This window comes from Coregonus clupeaformis, chromosome 29 (genome assembly GCF_020615455.1).
Source record: "Coregonus clupeaformis isolate EN_2021a chromosome 29, ASM2061545v1, whole genome shotgun sequence".
NCBI classification, from domain to species: domain Eukaryota; kingdom Metazoa; phylum Chordata; class Actinopteri; order Salmoniformes; family Salmonidae; genus Coregonus; species Coregonus clupeaformis.
The window spans coordinates 59,112,648-59,135,295 of NC_059220.1; the positions used below are offsets into that span (position 1 = coordinate 59,112,648).

Sequence of the window (22,648 nt, forward strand, 5' to 3'; positions counted from 1 at the left end):
ATAAGACAGAAAAACAGAACTTGAGCATGCATAACTATTTACCCCCCAAAGTGAATACTTTGTAGAGCCACCTTTTGCAGCAATTACAACTGCAAGTCTCTTGGGGTATGTCTCTATAATCATGGCACATCTAGCCACTGGGATTTTTGCCCATTCTTCAAGTTGGATGGGTTCCGCTGGTGTACAGCAATCTTTAAGTCATACCACAGATTCTCAATTGGATGGAGGTCTGGGCTTTGACTAGGCCATTCCAAGACATTTAAATGTTTCCCCTTAAACCACTCAAGTGTTGCTTTAGCAGTAGGCTTAGGGTCAATGTCCTGCTGGAAGGTGAACCTCCGTCAGAGTCTCAAATCTCTGAAAGACTGAAACAGGTTTCCCTCAAGAATTTCCCTGTATTTAGCGCCATCCATCATTCCTTCAATTCTGACCAGTTTCCCAGTCTCTGCCGATGTAAAACATCCCCACAGCATGATGCTGCCACTACCATGCTTCACTGTGGGGATGGTGTTCTCGGGGTGACGAGAGGTGTTGGGTTTGCGCCAAACATAGCGTTTTCCTTGATGGCCAAAAAGCTAAAAAAAAAAATGTTGGGCCACTCTTCCGTAAAGCCCAGCTCTGTGGAGTGTACGGCTTAAAGTGGTCCTATGGACAGATACTCCAATCTCCGCTGTGGAGCTTTTCAGCTCCTTCAGGGTTATCTTTGGTCTCTGTTGCCTCTCTGATTAATGCCCTCCTTGCCTGGTCTGTGAGTTTTGGTGGGCAGCCCTCTCTTGGCAGGTTTGTTGTGGTGCCATATTCTTTCCATTTTTTAATAATGGATTTAATGGTGCTCTGTGTGATGTTCAAAGTTTCTGATATTTTTTTATAACCCAACCCTGATCTGTAATACTCCACAACTTTGTCCCTGACCTGTTTGGAGAGCTCCTTAGTCTTCATGGTGCCACTTGCTTGGTGGTGCGCCACTCGTGTCTCCCGAGTGGCGCAGTGGTGTAAGGCACTGCATCGCAGTGCTAGCTGTGCCACTAGAGATCCTGGTTCGAATCCAGGCTTTGTCGTAGCCGGCCGCGACCGGGAGACACATGGGGCGGCGCACAATTGGCCCAGCGTCGTCCAGGGTAGGGGAGGGAATGGCCGGCAGGGATTTGGCTCAGTTGGTAGAGCATGGCGTTTGAAACGCCAAGGTTGTGGGTTCGATTCCCACGGGGGGCCAGTATAAAAAATAAATAATAATGTATGCACTCACTAACTGTAAGTCGCTCTGGAGAAGAGCGTCTGCTAAATGACGTAAATGTAAAATGTGGTGCCCCTTGCTTAGTGGTGTTGCAGACTCTGGGGCCTTTCAGAACAGGTGTATGTATACTGAGATCATGTGACACTTAGATTGCACACAGGTGGACTTTATTTAACAAATTATGTGACTTCTGAAGGTAATTGGTTGCACCAGATCTTATTTAGGAGCTTCATAGCAAAGGGGGTGAATACATATGCACGCACCACTTTTCCGTTATTTATTTTTTTGAATTTCTTGAAACAAGTTATTTCTTTCATTTCACTTCACCAATTTGGACTTTTGTGTATGTCCATTACATGAAATCCAAATAAAAATCCATTTAAATTACAGGTTGTAATGCAACAAAATAGGAAACATGCCAAGGGGGATGAATACTTTTGCAAGGCACTGTACATCCTCCTGATTAAGGTGAGTGAAGTGTCTCCCAGGTTTGGGGTCAATTTAATTTTAATTTCAATTCTTGAATTCACGCATGAAGTGGAGAAATTATTGAAAACAAATCCTACAGTAATGTTTTATACTATGTGCATTTAATTCCATTAACTGGGAAATGTAAAAATATTGAATTCCAATTTAATTGAAGATTAAATGTGTTTACAATTGCAATCAAATAAGTCCAAACTGTCTAATTCCAATCAGTTGAATTAAATATATATATTTTTTAAATGTTCAAGTTATGGAATTGATTGGAATTAGACTGTTTGGACTTTTTTAATTGTAAAAACACTTAATCTTCAATTACATTGGAATTCAATATTTGTACATTCCCCAGTTAATGGAATTAATGCACATAGTATAAAACATTTACTGTTCGATTTGTTTTCAATAATTTCAACCTGTATTACTATATTTCCAGTATAGCTCGGCTGTCTGAACAGTGATGTGATCAGCCTGAAGGAATCGAATTGGAATTTGTGGAAATGTTGGGATAATATTGAATTGGAAATGGAATTATTGGAATTGACCCCAACACTGATGTGTACTATAATTAATTGAGTATTATGATGTGACGTGCCTCATCCTCGGTCTGCTGGGCCCAGTTTTTCAAAAATTATCTATGAGGATTTCGCCTATTGGATAGTATTAAATGCATATAATTAGAATGAATAGGAAAGGAGTCCCCATTCAAGTCCATGATGGCCCTGGTGGTCGTTGCAATCTTTAGGATCAAGCTATGGAGGGTTCACACATCCTTAGAGGAAAGGTAACTAGAGACCAGCACACTAGGATTATCTCGTGACTTTGCCTGTTAGCTTACTTTGGCAGTTGTGCACATCTCCAGTCCTCAACTTAAATTAGAATTTTAAATTTTAGGACCCTTTAGGTATAATAAAAAATAATAATACAAATATTTGATAAAATATTGAATTTGACCTTTACTACTATAGCCCATAGGAATGCATTGAATAACACATTCATAAATGGCAAAGAGTAAAAAAATGAATGATAAGGAATAAGGTTTTGAAGTGTCTCCTATATCTAGGACCATGACTGTAAGTCGTTTTGGATAAAAGCGTCTGCTAAATGGCATATTATTTATTATTTAGGAGATATAAGCAAGCTCAGGAAATAGATGTGTGTGTATATATATATATATATTTTTTTGGGGGGAAACAAATTTTACTATGTTACTTTATACTGAACAAAACTATAAACGCAACATTCAAAGATTTTACTGAGTTACAGTTCATATAAAGAAATTGGTCAATTGAAATACATTCATTAAGCCCTAATTTATGGATTTCACATGACTGGGAATACAGATATGCATCTGTTGGTCACAGCCTTAAAGAAAAGGTAGGGGCGTGGATCAGAAAACCAGTCAGTATCTGGTGTGACCACCATTTGCCTCATGCAGCGTGACATCTTCTTCACATAGTTAATCAGGCTATTGATTGTGGCCTGTGGAATGTTGTCCTACTCCTCTTCAATGGCTGTGTGAAGTTGATGGATATTGGCGGGAACTGGAACACTGTCGTGCATGTCGATCCAGAGCATCCCAAACATGCTCAATGGGTGACATGTCTTGTGAGTATGCAGGCCATGGAAGAACTGGGACATTTTCAGCTTCCAGGATTTATGTACAGATCCTTGAGACATGGGGCTGTGCATTATCATGCTGAAACATGAGGTGATGGTGGCGGATGAATGGCACGACAATGGTCCTCAGGATGTTGTCACAGTAACTCTGTGCATTGAAATTGCCATAGTTAAAATGCAATTGTGTTCATTGTCCGTAGCTTATGCCTGCCCATCCCAAAACCCACTGCCACCATGGGGCACTTTGTTCACAACGTTGTCATCAGCAAACCGCTCGCCCACACAACGCCATACAAGCTGTCTGCCATCTGCCCGGTACATTTGAAATCGGGATTAATCCGTAAAGAGCACACTTCTCCAGCGTGTCAGTGGCCATCGAAGGTGAGCATTTTCCCACTGAAGTCGATTACGACGCCGAACTGCAGTCAGGTCAAGACCCTGGTGAGGTCAATGAGCACACAGATGAGCTTCCCTGTGTTTCTGACAGTTTGTGCAGAAATTATTTGGTTGTGCAAACCCACAGTTTCATCAACTGTCCGGGTGGCTGGTCTCAGACGATCCCGCAGGTGAAGAAGCCGGATGTGGAGGTCCTGGGCTGACGTGGTTACACGTGGTCTGCGATTGTGAGGCCAGTTGGACGTACTGCCAAATTCTCTAAAACGACGTTGAAGGCGGCTTATGGTAGAGAAATTAACATTCAATTCTCTGGCAACAGCTCTGGTGGACATTCCTGCAGTCAGCATGCCAATTGCATGCTCCCTCAAAACTTGAGACATCTGTGGCATTGTGTTGTGTGACAAAACTTCACATTTTAAAGTGACCTTTTATTGTCCCCAGCACAAGGTGCACCTGTGTAATGATCATACTGTTTAATCAGCTTCTTGATATGCCGTACCTGTCAAGTGGATGGATTATCTAGGCGAAGGAGAAATGCTCATTAACAGGGATTTAAACAAATTTGTGCACAACATTTGAGAGAAATAAGCTTTTTGTGGGTATGTAAAATCTCAGGGATCTTTTATTTCAGCTTATGAAACATGGGACCTACACTTTACATGTTGGGGGCGTGATCGGCCCTCCTTTTCCTGTAGTCCGCGATCATCTCCTTTGTCTTGATCACGTTGAGAGAGAGGTGGTTGTCCTGGCACCACACTGACCTCCTCCCTATAGGCTCTCTCATCGTTGTCGGTGATCAGGCCTACCACTGTTGTGTCGTTGGCAAACTTAATGATGGTGTTGGATTCGTGCTTGGCCACACAGTCATGGGTGAACAGGGAGTACAGGAGGGAACTAAGCAACACCCCTGAGGGGCCCCTGTGTTGAGGATCAGCGTGGTGGTTGTGTTGTTGCCTACCCTTACCACCTGGGGGCGGCCCATCCGTCAGGAAGTCCAGGATCCAGTTGCAGAGGGAGGTGTTTAGTCCCAGGGTCCTTAGCTTAGTGATGAGTTTCGAGGGCACTATGGTGTTGAACGCTGAGCTGTAGTCAATGAACAGCATTCTCACTTAGGTATTCCTTTTGTCCAGGTGGGAAAGGGCAGTGTTGAGTGCAAAAGAGATTGCGTCATCTGTGGATCTGTTGAGGCGGCATGCAAATTGGAGTGGGTCTAGGGTTTCTGGGATGATGGTTTTGATGTGAGCATTGACCAGCCTTTCAAATCACTTCATTGCTCTTTGATAAGAAGCTATTTTTTGTTTGTTTTTGACCATTTTAATTGAAAACAATCAGAAAACAAAGGTTCTTAAAGATACACTATGCAGAAATTGCTCCGTCATTTCCTGGTTGCTAAAAATCGAATAGTTCACCTAATTTCAGTTTATGTAACAGCACACGCAGGTATAGTGTAGAGAATCATTGTACCATCTAAACCACAGTGAAATGTATTTTCCATAAGCATATATTGTATTTTCAGCTGTTTGAAGCTGGTGTACAAAACTGAAAGTAAAAGATGCAAAAAATGAAACTTAAGAACGGGATGCATAGAAATAGCACACATAGAACATATCTACCGCTTCTTAGACTTGCTTTCAATGAGAATGACCGATCTATAACTCAAAATTCTATGTGAATTTTGTGGGGTCACACAAAAATTTAGATATTGCAGCTTTATTTCTTACCCAGAAATGATTTGAACTTGAGATAAAAATGACTGCATTGATCCTTTTAAGTCCTGGATGTTGACCTGGGGTATATTCATTACACTGATTCTGTTGCAAAAGGTTTTGCTCTGTTTGCTTCCATTTGGTTCTTAAACGTTGCAAGATGTAATGAATACACCCCTGGATTGTGTTCAATAGGCACAAAACGGGAGAAAATGTGTTGAAACCTGGGTTGCGTTTAGTACGACAAAACGGTGTGCAACATTTAATTCAACGGAAACGGTACTGTACTGAACGACCAGTTAAAAAACGTGATTATGGTGGCCCAGAGGGTAGTTACCATATGGTGTGCTGCACAAGTTTTGCTATTTCAGATGGTCATACCCATATTGATCCAGACCATGTGTCAGCGGATATTGATATCCAGTATCAGTATCCTGTTTGTCACATCACTGTTTGTCTCATCACTCCTCGGGTTGAATTCCTCTGTCAGCACACCCCGACAAGGACGAACTGATCTTCTTTGGGGGCGAGTTCTTCAATGGCAAAAAGGTAAGAGTCATATACCTTGAACACCTTTTGTCCTTAAAAAAAAATCTGTTACAAATCCTTATTGACTTTGGATGAATATATTTTTAGTTGACAGTGGGTTTCTTTTCCTTCTTTGAGACATACCTTTACAACGACCTGTTCTTCTATAACATAAAGAAGGACACCTGGGTTATGTCAGACATCCCCAACCCTCCTCCACGACGCTGTGCTCACCAGGTAACTCTGTACCTCCCTATAAACAGCCTGGTATGGCAACTGCACCACCCCCAACCGCAGGGCTCTCCAGAGGGTGGTGTGGTCTGCCCAACGCATCACCGGGAGCAAACTACCTGCCCTCCAGGACACCTACAGTGCCCAATGTCACAGGAAGGCCAAAAAGATCATCAAGGACAACAGCCACCCGAGCCACTGCCTGTTCACCCCGCTATCATCCAGAAGGCGAGGTCAGTACAGGTGCATCAAAGCTGGGGCCGAGAGACTGAAAAACAGCTTCTATCTCAAGGCCAACAGACTGTTAAATTGTCATCACTAGAAATAGCCATCACTAGGCAGCTTCCACCCGGTTACGTAACCTTGCACCTTAGAGGCTGCTGCCCCATATACATAGACTTGAAATCACTGGCCACTTTAATAATGGCACACTAGTCAATATAATTTGATTTGAAACCTCAGTGCTTCCCCTACATTCACTCAGCCAAGACGGGCCGCCGCTGCTAAATCGTTGCCACCACTCAAAAAAATAGGATACTTCTCTCTCTCATATATATATATATATATATATATATATATATATATATATATATATATACACACACACACAGTGGGGAAAAAAGTATTTAGTCAGCCACCAATTGTGCAAGTTCTCCCACTTAAAAAGATGAGAGAGGCCTGTAATTTTCATCATAAGTACACGTCAACTATGACAGACAAAATGAGGAAAAAATATTCAGAAAATCCCATTGTAGGATTTTTTATGAATTTATTTGCAAATTATGGTGGAAAATAAGTATTTGGTCAATAACAAAAGTTTCTCAATACTTTGTTATATACCCTTTGTTGGCAATGACACAGGTCAAACGTTTTCTGTAAGTCTTCACAAGGTTTTCACACACTGTTGCTGGTATTTTGGCCCATTCCTCCATGCAGATCTCCTATAGAGCAGTGATGTTTTGGGGCTGTCGCTGGGCAACACGGACTTTCAACTCCCTCCAAAGATTTTCTATGGGGTTGAGATCTGGAGACTGGCTAGGCCACTCCAGGACCTTGAAATGCTTCTTACGAAGCCACTCCTTCGTTGCCCGGGCGGTGTGTTTGGGATCATTGTCATGCTGAAAGACCCAGCCACGTTTAATCTTCAATGCCCTTGCTAATGGAAGGAGGTTTTCACTCAAAATCTCACGATACATGGCCCCATTCATTCTTTCCTTTACACGGATCAGTCGTCCTGGTCCCTTTGCAGAAAAACAGCCCCAAAGCATGATGTTTCCACCCCCATGCTTCACAGTAGGTATGGTGTTCTTTGGATGCAACTCAGCATTCTTTGTCCTCCAAACACGACGAGTTGAGTTTTTACCAAAAAGTTCTATTTTGGTTTCATCTGACCGTATGACATTCTCCCAATTCTCTTCTGGATCATCCAAATGCACTCTAGCAAACTTCAGACGGGCCTGGACATGTACTGACTTAAGCAGGGGGACATGTCTGGCACTGCAGGATTTGATTCCCTGGCGGCGTAGTGTGTTACTGATGGTAGGCTTTGTTACTTTGGTCCCAGCTCTCTGCAGGTCATTCACTAGGTCCCCCCGTGTGGTTCTGGGATTTTTGCTCACCGTTCTTGTGATCATTTTGACCCCACGGGGTGAGATCTTGCGTGGAGCCCCAGATCGAGGGAGATTATCAGTGGTCTTGTATGTCTTCCATTTCCTAATAATTGCTCCCACAGTTGATTTCTTCAAACCAAGCTGCTTACCTATTGCAGATTCAGTCTTCCCAGCCTGGTGCAGGTCTACAATTTTGTTTCTGGTGTCCTTTGACAGCTCTTTGGTCTTGGCCATAGTGGAGTTTGGAGTGTGACTGTTTGAGGTTGTGGACAGGTGTCTTTATACTGATAACAAGTTCAAACAGGTGCCATTAATACAGGTAACGAGGGGAGGACAGAGGAGCCTCTTAAAGAAGAAGTTACAGGTCTGTGGGAGCCAGAAATCTTGCTTGTTTGTAGGTGACCAAATGCTTATTTTCCACCATAATTTGCAAATAAATTCATAAAAAATCCTACAATGTGATTTTCTGGATTTTTCTCTCTCAATTTGTCTGTCATAGTTGACGTGTACCTATGATGAAAATTACAGGCCTCTCTCATCTTTTTAAGTGGGAGAACTTGCACAATGTGGTGGCTGACTAAATATTTTTTTTCCCCCCACTGTATGTGTGTGTGTGTGTGTGTGTGATATATATATATGTATATATATATATATATATATATATATATATATATATATATATATATATATATATATACTGCTCAAAAAAATAAAGGGAACACTAAAATAACACATCCTAGATCTGAATGAATGAAATAATCTTATTAAATACTTTTTTCTTTACATAGTTGAATGTGCTGACAACAAAATCACACAAAAATTATCAATGGAAATCAAATCTATCAACCCATGGAGGTCTGGATTTGGAGTCACCCTCAACATTAAAGTGGAAAACCACACTACAGGCTGATCCAACTTTGATGTAATGTCCTTAAAACAAGTCAAAATTAGGCTCAGTAGTGTGTGGCCTCCACGTGCCTGTATGACCTCCCAACAACGCCTGGGCATGCTCCTGATGAGGTGGCGGATGGTCTCCTGAGGGATCTCCTCCCAGACCTGGACTAAAGCATCCGCCAACTCCTGGACAGTCTGTGGTGCAACGTGGCGTTGGTGGATGGAGCGAGACATGATGTCCCAGATGTGCTCAATTGGATTCAGGTCTGGGGAACGGGCGGGCCAGTCCATAGCATCAATGCCTTCCTCTTGCAGGGACTGCTGACACACTCCAGCCACATGAGGTCTAGCATTGTCTTGCATTAGGAGGAACCCAGGGCCAACCGCACCAGCATATGGTCTCACAAGGGGTCTGAGGATCTCATCTCGGTACCTAATGGCAGTCAGGCTACCTCTGGCGAGCACATGGAGGCCCCCCAAAGAAATTTCACCCCACACCATGACTGACCCACCGCCAAACCGGTCATGCTGGAGGATGTTGCAGGCAGCAGAACGTTCTCCACGGCGTCTCCAGACTCTGTCACGTGCTCAGTGTGAACCTGCTTTCATCTGTGAAGCGCACAGGGCGCCAGTGGCGAATTTGCCAATCTTGGTGTTCTCTGGCAAATGCCAAACGTCCTGCACGGTGTTGGGCTGTAAGCACAACCCCCACCTGTGGACGTCGGGCCCTCATACCACCCTCATGGAGTCTTTTTCTGACCGTTTGAGCAGACACATGCACATTTGTGGCCTGCTGGAGGTCATTTTGCAGGGCTCTGGCAGTGCTCCTCCTGCTCCTCCTTGCACAAAGGCGGAGGTAGCAGTCCTGCTGCTGGGTTGTTGCCCTCCTACGGCCTCCTCCACGTCTCCTGATGTACTGGCCTGTCTCCTGGTAGCGCATCCATGTTCTGGACACTACGCTGACAGACACAGCAAAACTTCTTGCCACAGCTCGCATTGATGTGCCATCCTGGATGAGCTGCACTACCTGAGCCGCTTGTGTGGGTTGTAGACTCCGTCTCATGCTACCACTAGAGTGAAAGCACCGCCAGCATTCAAAAGTGACCAAGACATCAGCCAGGAAGCATAAGAACTGAGAAGTGGTCTGTGGTCACCACCTGCAAAACCAGTCCTTTATTGGGGGTGTCTTGCTAATTGCCTATAATTTCCACCTGTTGTCTATTCCATTTGCACAACAGCATGTGAAATTTATTGTCAATCAGTGTTGCTTCCTAAGTGGACAGTTTGATTTCACAGAAGTGTGATTGACTTGGAGTTACATTGTGTTGTTTAAGTGTTCCCTTTATTTTTTTGAGCAGTGTGTGTATATATATATATATACTGTGTCCGTAAAATGTACACTACCGTTCAAAAGTTTGGGGTCACTTAGAAATGTCCTTGTTTTCCATGAAATGAGTTTGAATAGGAAATATAGCAAAATGCATAGGAAATGTAGTCACTGACAAGGTTAGAAATAATGATTTTTAATTGAAATAATAATTGTGTCCTTCAAACTTTGCTTTCATCAAAGAATCCTCCATCTGCAGCAATTACAGCCTTGCAGACCTTTGGCATTCTAGTTGTCAATTTGTTAAGGTAATCTGAAGAGATTTCACGCCATGCTTCCTGAAGCACCTCCCACAAGTTGGATTGGCTTGATGGGCACTTCTTACGTACTATACGGTCAAGCTGCTCCCACAACAGCTCAATAGGGTTGAGATCCGGTGACTGTGCTGGCCACTCCATTATAGACAGAATACCAGCTGACTACTTCTTCCCTAAATAGTTCTTGCATAGTTTGGAGCTGTGCTTTGGGTTATTGTCCTGTTGTAGGAGGAAATTGGCTACAATCAAGCGCCGTCCACAGGGTATGGCATGGCGTTGCAAAATGGAGTGATAGCCTTCCTTCTTCAAGATCCCTTTTACCCTGTACAAATCTCCCACTTTACCACCACCAAAGCACCCCCAGACCATCACATTGCCTCCACCATGCTTGACAGATGGCATCAAGCACTCCTCCAACATCCTTTCATTTGGTCTGCGTCTCACAAATGTTCTTCTTTGTGATCCGAACACCTCAAACTTTGATTAGTCTGTCCATAACACTTTTGTCCAATCTTCCTCTGTCCAGTGTCTGTGTTCTTTTGCCCATCTTCATCTTTTATTTTTATTGGCCAGTCTGAGATATGGCTTTTTCTTTGCAGTTCTGCCTAGAAGGTCAGCATCTCGGAGTCGCCTCTACACTGTTGACGTTGAGACTGGTGTTTTGCGGGTAAAATTTTATGAAGCTGCCAGTTGAGGACCTGTGAGGCATCTGTTTCTCAAACTAGACACTCTAATGTATTTGTCCTCTTGCTCAGTTGTGCACCAGGGCCTCCCACTCCTCTTTCTATTCTGGTTAGAGCCAGTCTGCGCTGTTCTGTGAAGGGAGTACTAAACAGCGTTGTACGAGATCTTCAGTTTCTTGGCAATTTCTCGCATGGAATAGCCTTCATTTCTCAGAACAAGAATAAACTGATGAGTTTCAGAAGAAAGTTATTTGTTTCTGGCCATTTTGAGCCTGTAATCGAACCCACAATTGCTGATGCTCCAGATACTCAACTAGTCTCAAGAAGGCCAGTTTTATTGCTTATTTAATCAGCACAACAGTTTTCAGCTGTGCTAACATAATTGCAAAAGGTTTTTCTAATGATCAATTAGCCTTTTTAAAATGATAAACTTGGATTAGCAAACACAACGTGTCATTGGAACACAGGACTGATGGTTGCTGATAATGGGCCTCTGTACGCCTATGTAGATATTCCATAAAAAATCAGCTGTTTCCAGCTACAATAGCCATTTACAACATTAACAATGTCTACACTGTATTTCTGATCAATTTGATGTTATTTTAATTCACCCAAAAATAATTTTCTTTCGAAAAAAAATTTAATTTCTAAGTGACCCCAAACTTTTGAACGGTAGTGTAGATGCATGTGTAGCATGTGACAAAGCAGGATCATATCAAGGATCACAAATTAATACATAAATACCACTTGAAGCTTGATGATGACTTGATTATTTGAATCAGCTGTGTAGTGCTAAGGCAAAAACAAAAATGTGAGTCCCCAGGACCAGGACTGAGAACCACTGCTCTTCATTGGGACCTCTTCATCTGCAGACAGGCTTTCACAGCTCTCTGTATCTGAGGACAGAAAACCTCACAAGAAACAGACTTCATTATAATCAAATTAGACCGCAATTAATATTATGTTACTATTATCTCCGTCCTCACTTCTAGGGTCTGGAACTACACAAAAGTACCTGCCCTATCCGGAATAGCCTACTCTCTCACTTTGACAGATGGGGCTGCTATCCTTTCACCCTCCTCCATGGCTGTTAGCTAGCTACCTACAAATGCATTTGGAGTTAGTTTTTTACAGTGATAAATACATCAAGATAGGTAGCTAATATGAAGTTAGGTAGCTGGTCAAATTTACTTCACTTAGCTAGCTATCTATACAGTATGTAAAGTTGGCTAGATAGCTAGCTAGCTACGTTAGCAGCTCATTTGAGTTAGCATGCACTGTATCTAGTTAGCCTATAATACATTGGGTTTTTAAAATTTTCGAAATGTATTTACTTACTTGAATAGGTTCTCCCAGCCATGTGGACAATTGGAAACAGGGCAGCAAAGTTTGGTTGTTACCAGAGCGGTTTAGAGCATATTACTGTTTAGCTGTGAATAACCAGACCTTCATACAAACTTGCTATGCTGAATTCTTGACGCACGATCGAACGTGCTGCCAGCACGTCCACAAGCCAGCCACTCTGGACGGCTGAAGCAGCAATTTACAGCGTGCTAGTGTACACGGGGCATTAGTGTTGTTGTTGTCCATTAGTTTACTCCAATTACAGACACAATTTATCTGCAATATTAAAGTTGGTCGAAAATGGGTCATTGATGAAAGAAGACAAAGGAGGCTGGCACGAATTGTGCAGAGCAACAGACGGGCTACAGTTAGTCAACTGACAGTCCAGAACAAAATTGAAATCGAAACTATACCTAAAATGTATAAAAACTAATTTCACACATATAATAATAGATGTAGCCTACATGTAACCTGATTAAATTAACAATAGTCTGATCTGTGACAATATTTGGCTATCAATTGTGAATGAAGGATTCAGCACCTGGGATAGCTTCGCTCATCTGATAGAGATTAAGTATGGGAATGAGTAATCGAGCACTCAAGTACTTGGACTGACGTCAACTTGATCTTTAACATGAGATCACTTTTTTTTAATATATATACTGTGTGGCGACAAAGTGCTAGGCACGTCTCTCTCCATGTTAGGCACGTCTCTCTCCATGCTAGGTACGTCTCTCTCCATGCGCACCGACTCCCGCAAATTCATGTGCATTCATTGTTTTCATGGTTTGAATTGGTTGTCAATGTTTATGAATTCCCCACTATATAGAAAAAGTATCACCAGTAGTAAATGTAGGCAACCTTTAATCATTGCCGTTTCCCCATTTAATCTAGAATGTTTGGTTAAGGTAATTTCTGTTCATTCAATGTATTAATACTGCATACCATTCTCTTAGTGGACATTGTTTGGAGAGCTCACAAACTGCGCAACACTTGTGATAATGAAGTTGTGGTATATTACATTTTATTTACCAGTTTTATGTACATTTCTTCATTGTCTTTCGTTTGGAGCACGTCTGGTTTCTCTGTCTTGTCACTGATGTGTGAACGCACTCGCTTGAGTGCGCACAAATGTAGGCTACCTGGCCTGCGCGCCAGGATAGGCTTATGCTAAATAAGATCACTATCAAGCTCTCCTATCACAGCACAACTAGCTTCTTGACAAATCATATGCTTTTCACAATGAAACGTTCTTGGAAGGGAACAAGCAGCAACAATCTCGCATCACATCTTTTGCCACTGCAAAGCGCCTCTGTGACCCTGCCGGTTTCAATGAATGATTCTCAAATGGCCCTTGTTTTTATTGACTGAATATACACTCAGGTGCCCGTTTATTAGGTACACCCATCTACTACCGGGTGGACCCCCCTTTGCCTCCAGAACAGCCTGAATTATTCAGGGCATGGATTCTACAAGGTGTGGCTGTAAAACGTTGCTCAATTGGTATCAAGGGACCAAACGTGTGCCTTGAAAACATTCTCCACATCATTACACCACCTCACCAGCCTGTACCGTTGACACCAGGCAGGATGGGGCCATGGACTCATGCTGCTTATGCCAAAGCCTGAATCTGCCATCAGAATGATGCAACAGCAGCTGGGATTCGTCTGACCAGGTGACGTTTTTCCACTCCTCAATTGTCCAATGTTGGTGATTGCGTGCCCACTGGAGCCGCTTCTTCTTGTTTTTAGCTGGAAGGAGTGGAACCAGGTGTGGTCTTCTGCTGCAATAGCCCATCCGTGCCAAGGATAGACGAGTTGTGCGTTCTGAGATGCCGTTTTGCACACCACTGTTGTACTGCGCCCTTATTGGTCTGTTAGTTTGCTCAATTCTTGCCATTCTCCTTCGCCCTCTCTCCTCAACGAGCTGTTTTCGCCCACAGGACAGGCCAAAATGTATTAATTGCCAAAATCTCGCACTATCCCTTTAATATCAGAGTGAGAAGTTACTCTGTGTATTTGTAGCAAACAGAGCGAGCAGTGTCGCGAATGAGCGCACAGCCACCGCTTGCTACTCATCTCCCTACAGTGCAGTGGTGCGCAATAGTTATATTTCAGATGGTGTCCAACCATCATCTTTACCTCCATCCTCTTTACTCTACAGAGCTAACCATACCCCCCGCCCCCTGCCTTCTGCCAGGAGCCTACCTTTACTATCTAGTGTCAATTAGACAGCTCGGAACGTTGTTTGGGAGCTCACCATTTTTTCACACCTTTGTTCTACTTGTGGTGCAATGATTCCTCTCACTGCGGGTCTCTGTTGGCAGCCTGCCCATTGATCTGTCGTTCTCCCTTTTCGACACCAGGGGGCAGACAATGCCCTGATACAACTATGAAGAGATTTGCGAGATTGCCAGGGTAGACGGTATCGATCTGATAACTCTCGCCCTCTAACTCTCTCCATCTCTCTCTCTCTCCCTCCTGCAGGCGGTGGTAGTTCCTCAGGCAGGGGGCAGCTGTGGGTGTTTGGGGGGAGTTCTACCACTACAAAGACCTCTGGGTGCTTCATCTTTCCACAAACACCTGGGAACAGATCAAGTGAGTGGCCAGGTGTCTTTGGGTGCAATGCTGTTACTGTAGTAGTAGAGTGGGTTTGTGTTTGAGGTGCTACTACAGTAGGTGTACCTGTCATGTCAGTGTGTGTTAGTGTAAGTGTTGTCTGTAACCCAGGGTTCCAGGTGCCCCCTCTGGTAGGAGTGGCCATCGTATGGTCCTGAGTAAGAGACAGTTTCCACAAAAGTGCCAGGTAAGGAGAGATGATGGGAGGAGCTATTGTGTCAGGTAATGACAGGTAATAGGAGGAGTAATTGTAATTGTAGGAAATAAGAGAAGAGAAAATAGTTGCGGAGAGTTTATGGCTGAGGCCAAAATACCATTTCACAATATTTTTTAGAAGCTTCCGGCCTGCCGCTGTTATTGAAATATGGAAAATTTATGATAATCTGCCGGTATTAAATCTCCATCCTAGGGATTTATTAACTACATTAGTCTTCTGCTTGTCTGTTGATAGTCAACTTCTATCAACGACATGCACGCCTTCAGTCTGGACTTCACCTTGAGTCGCCTCTGGCACCGGCCCCTCCCCTCGCTCTGCCTGCCAGATTACCTCTGCCCCTGATGGCTCCGGGGTCAGCATCTACGAAGGTTCATCCAAAGTGGTGTGTGTGTTTGTCTTTGTGCGTGCATGTGTGTGGGTGCGCAAGAGGGTCGTAAGTCTGTGCATGTTAATTTAAGCAATATGATATTGAGAGAGATGTGGCGTGTCTTTGAATGAGTCCATGCCATTTTGATGAAAGTTGTGTTTTGTTGTTGCCTTTTTGAAAAGCTAAGAAAGTTGTGGAAAAGGGAACCATCCACTCTGACATGTTTCTGCTCGATAAAGATGGCATAGAAGAACAAGGTACAGTGATGCTTATACTTACAGTGCATTCGGAAAGTATTCAGACCCCTTGACTTTTTCCACATTTTGTTACGTTACAGCCTTATTCTAAAATTGATTAAATGGTTTTTCCCCCCTCATCAATCTACACACAATACCCCATAATGACAAAGCAAAAACAGGTTTTTAGAAATGTTTGCAAATTTATATATATATAAAAAAAGAAAATATCACATGTACATAAGTATTCAGACCCTTTATTCAGTACTTTGTTGAAGAACCTTTGGCAGCGATTACAGCCTTGAGTCTTCTTGGGTATGACACTACAAGCTTGGCACACCTGTATTTGAGGAGTTTCTCTCATTCTTCTTTGCAGATCCTCTCAAGCTCTGTCAGGTCGGATGGGGAGCATCGCTGCACAGCTATTTTCAGGTCTCTCCAGAGATGTTCGATCAGGTTCAAGTCTGGGCTCTGGCTGGGCCACTCAAGGCCATTCAGAGACTTGCCCCGAAGCCACTCCTGCATTGTCTTGGCTGTATGCTTAGGGTCGTTGTCCTGTTGGAAGGTGAACCTTCACCCCAGTCTGAGGTCCTGAGCACTCTGGAGCAGGTTTTCATGAAGGATCTCTCTGCTCCGTTCATCTTTCCCTCAATCCCGACAAGTCTCCCAGTCCCTGATGCTGAAAAACATCCCCACAGCAGGATGCTGCCACCACCATGCTTCACCGTAGGGATGGTGCCAGGTTTACTCCAGACGTGACGCTTGGCATTCAGGCCAAAGAAAATAATCTTGTTTCTCATGGTCTGAGAGTCCTTTAGGTGCCTTTTGGCAAACTCCAAGCGGGCTGTCATGTGCCTTTTACTGAGGAGTGGCTTCCGTCTGGCCACTCTACCATAAAGGCCTGATTGGTGGAGTGCTGCAGAGATGGTTGTCCTTCTGGGAGGTTCTCCCATCTCCACAGAGGAACTCTGGAGCTCTATCAGTGTGACCATCAGGTTCTTGGGGACCTCCCTGACCAAGGCCCTTCTCTCCCGATTGCTCAGTTTGGCCGGGCGGCCAGTTCTAGGAAGAGTCTTGGTGGTTCCAAACTTTTTCCATTTAAGAATGATGGAGGCCACTGTGTTCTTGGGGTCCTTCAATGCTGCAGACATTTTTTGGTACCTTTCCCCAGATCTGTACCTCGACACAATCCTATCTCAGAGCTCTACAGACAATTCCTTCGACCTCATGGCTTGGTTTTTGCTCTGACATGCACTGTCACTTGTGAGACCTTATATAGACAGGTGTGTGCCTTTCCAAATCATGTCCAATCAATTGAATCTACCACAAGTGGACTCCAATCAAGTTGTAGAAACATATCAAGGATAATCAATGGAAACAGGATGCACCTGAGCTCAGTTTCGAGTCTCATAGCAAATGGTCTGAATGCTTCGCTTTGTCATCATGGGGTATTGTGTGTAGATTGATGAGGGAAAGAAGTAATTTAATCCATTTTTGAATATGGCTGTAACGTAACAAAATGTGGAAAAATTCAAGGGGTCTGAATACTTTCCAAATGCACTGTATGACTTAACCTTAAACGATTGGCTACAGACTAGCCTGGACATATAAAACCCAGGACAGAGAGGCAATGTGATTTCTATTCACAGTAATACAATTTCTTCATTTTCTCTGCATGTGTTTTTTTCCCTGTCCCCTCCAGAGAAGTTGTCGTTGTCCCGGGTCAGTCCCTCGGGCTCCAAGCCTACCCCCCCGGCCGGGCTTCTCCCTGGCTGTGGGGCCTATGCGCCGGACACTGCTCTTCGGATGGGTGTATGAAGAGGAGGAAAATGAGACTCTGGAGGGGTACTTCTACAACGACCTCTACCAGTATGACATCAACAAGAAGCGCTGGTTCCCTGCTCAGCTCAAGGTAAACGCTGGAAACTCTGGATCCCTCAATTTTGGAAAAATACAGTAAATAGTAGGTTTACTTGGACAATTTAAACTGTTAATATTATTGTTTACCTGTTTCTCCCTCTCCTTGTCCATTGCTGTAAATCGGAAAATAGGAAGCGTCGACAGGGGAAGAAGGGAGGAGAGCAGGGGGAGGGGTTAGAGGAGGGGCAGGAGGAGGAAGGGGCAGAAGCACAGGGGCCGTGGGGGACGTTGCTGAAGACGGACCATCAAGGAAGTAATTCCTGGGACACAGGTGGAAGAGGAGAGCGAGGAGAAGGAAGAAGGTGAAGGTGCCTCAGACATACTGGTGGAGCCCTGTGCCCGCTCCAGCGGTATGGCAACAGTGAAATATGAGAAGCTGTATTTGTATGGGGGTGTGTTTGAGGTGGGAGACCGCCAGTTCACCCTCAACTACCTGTACTGTCTGGACCTCCACAAGATGGACCAGTGGGAGGTGCTGGACCCCAGTAAGTCAGGGGGAAACTGGCCTTTTCTGTCTGTGTGTTTCTGTGGGATGGAGGTTGTGTTCATGATCACAGTGACCCCTTCTCTCTGCAGAGACCCAAGTGTGGCTGGACAACTGGTCTGACTCAGAGGACGATGAGGAGGACAATGAGGAGGCTAAAGAAGGTGATGATGAAGAGGAGGAATCTGAAGAGGAGAGTGATGAAGAAGGTAATGAGAAATATCCATCTATTCTGTTCTGTGTCTGTTTCTAACCCTCCTTTATTCTGCTCTTCATGTGTTCAATGGTGCTGGTTGTATTTGTATTATTTGTACCCAGTTGTCGTAGAATGAACCACTAGAGCAGTGAAAAGGTTGCATCAAAGCCGAAGCCAAAAGCCTCTTATAGAAAGCCTCAAGGGGCAGTGCTGTCTAAACTAGGGCTGTTGCGGTGACCGTATTACCGCCACACCGGCGGTCACGAGTCATGAAGGCAGTCAAATTCCATGTGACCGTTTCTCCAAGCTCTGATGCTGCTGATGGTCATTAGTAGCCTACCAAACTTGCTAACTGCCTGCTACTCAACACTCTATTGTCCCTAATCACTCTGACATCAATGCAAAGGAAATCGAAAATCTAATCAAACACTTCATGAGAGCCCATGAGCTCATTTTGCGCAACATTTCTATAGGCTATGCAATTGCATGAGAGAACAGAGTGATGGGAGGATCCCATCAGCTTTCTATAGGCTAGGCCTACTATATTTCGTTTTCAACTTTCCTAATATTAAGCACATTGCTTCTCTTTACAACAGGAGTTACAACCAGACGGGCTAAATGGCTTTTATGCTCGCTTCGAGGAAAGCAACACTGAAGCATGCATGAGAGCACCAGCTGTTCTGGACGACTGTGTGATCACGCTCTCCGTAGCCGATGTGAGCAAGACCTTTAAAGAGGTCAACATTCACAAGGCCGCGGGGCCAGAAGGATTACCAGGACGTGTACTCAGAGCATGCGCGGACCAACTGGCAAGTGTCTTCACTGACATTTTCAACCTCTCCCTGACCGAGTCTGTAATACCTACCTATGTTTCAAGCAGACCACCATAGTCCCTGTGCCCAAGAAAGCGAAGGTAACCTGCCTAAATGACTACCACCCCGTAGCACTCATGTCGGTAGCCATGAAGTGCTTTGAAAGGCTGGTCATGGCTCACATCAATACCATCATCCCGGAAACCCTAGATCCACTCCAATTCCCATACCGCCCCAACAGATCCACAGATGACTCAATCGCACTCCACACTGCCCTTTCCCACCTGGACAAAATGAACACCTATGTGAGAATGCTGTTCATTGAATACAGCTCAGCGTTCAACACCCTAGGGCCCACAAAGCTCATCACTAAGCTAAGGACTCTGGGACTCTGCAACTGGATCCTGTACTTCCTGACAGGCCGCCCCCAGGTGATAAGGGAAAGCAACAACACATCTACCACGCTGATCCTCAACACGGGGGCCCCTAAGGGTTGCGTGCTTAGTCCCCTCCTGTACTCCCTGTTCACCCACAAATGCGTGGCCAAGCACGACTCCAACACCATCATTACGTGATTGCCAACAAGGGTTTTGCCACCAAGTACTAAGTCATGTTTTGCAGAGGGGTCAAATACTTATTTCCCTCATTAAAATGCAAATCAATTTATAACATTTTTGACATGCGTTTTTCTGGATTTTGTTGTTGTTATTCTGTCTCTCACTGTTAAAATAAACCTACCATTAAAATTGACTGATCATGTCTTTGTCAGTGGGCAAACGTACAAAATCAGCAGGGGATCAAATACTTTTTCCCCTTACTGTGTATGTGTTGATAAGGTTTGTATAACTACTAAAGTGTCCAAATAACTTATTGAAATGAAGTATATTAATATGCCTAACTGGCATACATAAGCAGCGCGTGAGTTTCAAGTTTGGGGAAGATCATTTTCCCCATAAAAATGCACCTTTATAATAAAAGCTTTACATGCATAATCGCATTTGCAGTCACTTTTGATAATGGTGTTTTCCCGCTAGTGGAACATTTGCGCTTATAGTCTGCTGTCGTGTGCGCATTGCTGCGCTTAAAATGTGAAGAAATAGCCTAATAGTTGATCAACATTTTAAGCTAAACGTTCTGATCTGTTGCGTCAGCCTCATTGCGTAATTTTTTGTTGTTGTTGATGTTAGTGGTTTTATTAATTTGAGATCTATCGCATCCCACAACTGTCCCAGACTATGTTTGTAATATTTATTTCTAGACTATGTTTGTAATATTTATTTCTCACACAGAATAGAATAGGTCAACTTTTGTACTATGGGGGATAGTAGATTTACATAGGCTAGTGCTTTTGCTGTTCGTTAGGCCTACTCATCTTGTTGGCTGATGAAAAGTAAATGTGGACAGTTCTTCCAATATCTTCAATATGCACCTTGGAATTGGATAAGGACGCGCGCAGTTGCGTCCCCAATGTTTCTGTCATCACTTGTAGCCTGTGAGAAAGACCCGATCAGGTGATGGAGAGCCATGTGAGTGAGAGGTGCTTCGGAGCACGCAGCACTCAGCGAGAAGGGAATTATATAATTATTATATTTAGCCCAAGGGCATAACGGCCACTGGCCGCAAAAGGCATGGATTTTGTTAGTGTGCATTACTCTAAATTAAGCATATAGGAGTACCTATTTCTTTGTTAACCGCTCAACACAGAATAGCCGCATGTGCGCACTCCTTCAAATCATTTGGAGAAAATATATTTTCTATTTTATTCATCTTTGTTCAATTGTATTCTTCATACTATAAAATAATGCGACGGAATTTAAAGCAAATCTTGTCTGCTAAAAAAACTAGTGTAGCCCACAGCCATATGGCATAGCCAGATCAAGACCTAACATCAGGACATCTCAGAGTATGCTATTCTGTTCTTTTGAAATAGGCTACATTTTCTTCATATCATGTTTCTTTAGACCTGTCTAAAATAAATAATGGATTCATTGTGAAGGTGTAGGCTATATTACATGGATTTATTCGACTTTTTAAAATGTAGATGTTCCAAGGGTCTGCATCAGTGGCTTGTAGGCTATGTGTGGAAGCTAGGAGATGCTAAACTTGTTTATGTTAATTAACGGTCAATTACCGTGAGACCGGCAGTTATTTGCTTGACAATCACCAGCTGACGAAATTTCATGACAGCCACAGCCCTAATCTAAACACAATGTCAGTTGCAGTAGTGTTGGCAGCTGCGGTAACAAACATTCTCTTCTCTCATCTGTGTGTGCCTGCGTGCATGTTTGTGCGTGTGTGTGTCTCTGTTTTTACAGATGAGGAAGAGCACCCCCCAGTGCAGCCAGGTGAAGCACTGGAAGACTTCCAGAGTCGTACAGAGCAGTATTGGGTAGGCCTGGCCCGGGTTAACATGGGCACAGAGGCCAAAGACAAGAAGATGCAGAAAGTGGACATAGCCATTGCCAAGGTGTTCTATGAAGACCAGCAGTGAGCCAGGGTGTGGGTGTGCATGTGTATCTTCCTTCCTTTTTTAGGTGTGTGTGTGTGTGTGTGTGTGGATCCAGAAAGTAGTGTGTGCCATTGGGAGGGATGAGGGTGCTGTAAACTGAAGACTTGTAAACATTATTTGCCTTCATAACCCCCCTGCCTTTGTACAATAGGCCTAACTGCAATAAAATATGCTTTTGTTTTGTCAGTTGGACTACACCACAGTATGTATACTGTATTGTATCTGGAATTAGTTTGTAGTTTCCTATCTTCGAAGAAGATGGTAAGAAACTCATTGTCATTGCTTACCCCCTTGGATTATTGTTTTCTAAACCAATTTGACATTAAACATCTAACCATATGAATTCTGAATTCTGTCTCTGTAATCTTTTTGATGGTGAAGGCCTCTATGTTTGGTGTTCAAAAGGTTCTTCTTGATAATAACTGGTTGGTCTTTCCCAGAGTTTGTGTTGTATTTAAGATATAAAGTGAATATTTTCTTTTATGCAGAACAAGCTTTATTTTGGTGGCCTCTGGTACATTCTAATGCCTTGATTCCATCCAAAATACACAGCTAAATTATTTAATACTTTAATGACTTTACCTCCCAGATTGGTAAAATGAGTTGTGTTATTGAGTAGAAAGACATGACTTTACAATGAAAATGACAAAAAAAAATATGAATTCAGTGTGTTGTTTTGGATATTGCCTAGGCATATACAGTGGGGGAAAAAAGTATTTAGTCAGTCACCAATTGTGCAAGTTCTCCCACTTAAAAAGATGAGAGAGGCCTGTAATTTTCATCTTAGGTACACGTCAACTATGACAGACAAAATGAGAAGGAAAAAAATTCCAGAAAATCACATTGTAGGATTTTTAATGAATTTATTTGCAAATTATGGTGGAAAATAAGTATTTGGTCAATAACAAAAGTTTCTCAA

The 22,648-nt window shown here is 43.4% G+C and overlaps 1 non-coding gene and 1 pseudogene across 1 annotated transcript; both read left to right on the forward strand.

Annotated features, from left to right (window-relative positions):
- The first annotated feature begins 1,132 nt into the window (after positions 1-1,132).
- trnas-uga lies at positions 1,133-1,213 on the forward strand. Its single transcript has one exon. It is a non-coding gene; the product is annotated as a tRNA-Ser (tRNA).
- Positions 1,214-15,136: 13,923 nt separating this feature from the next.
- LOC121577127 lies at positions 15,137-22,002 on the forward strand (annotated as a pseudogene).
- Positions 22,003-22,648: the final 646 nt, after the last annotated feature.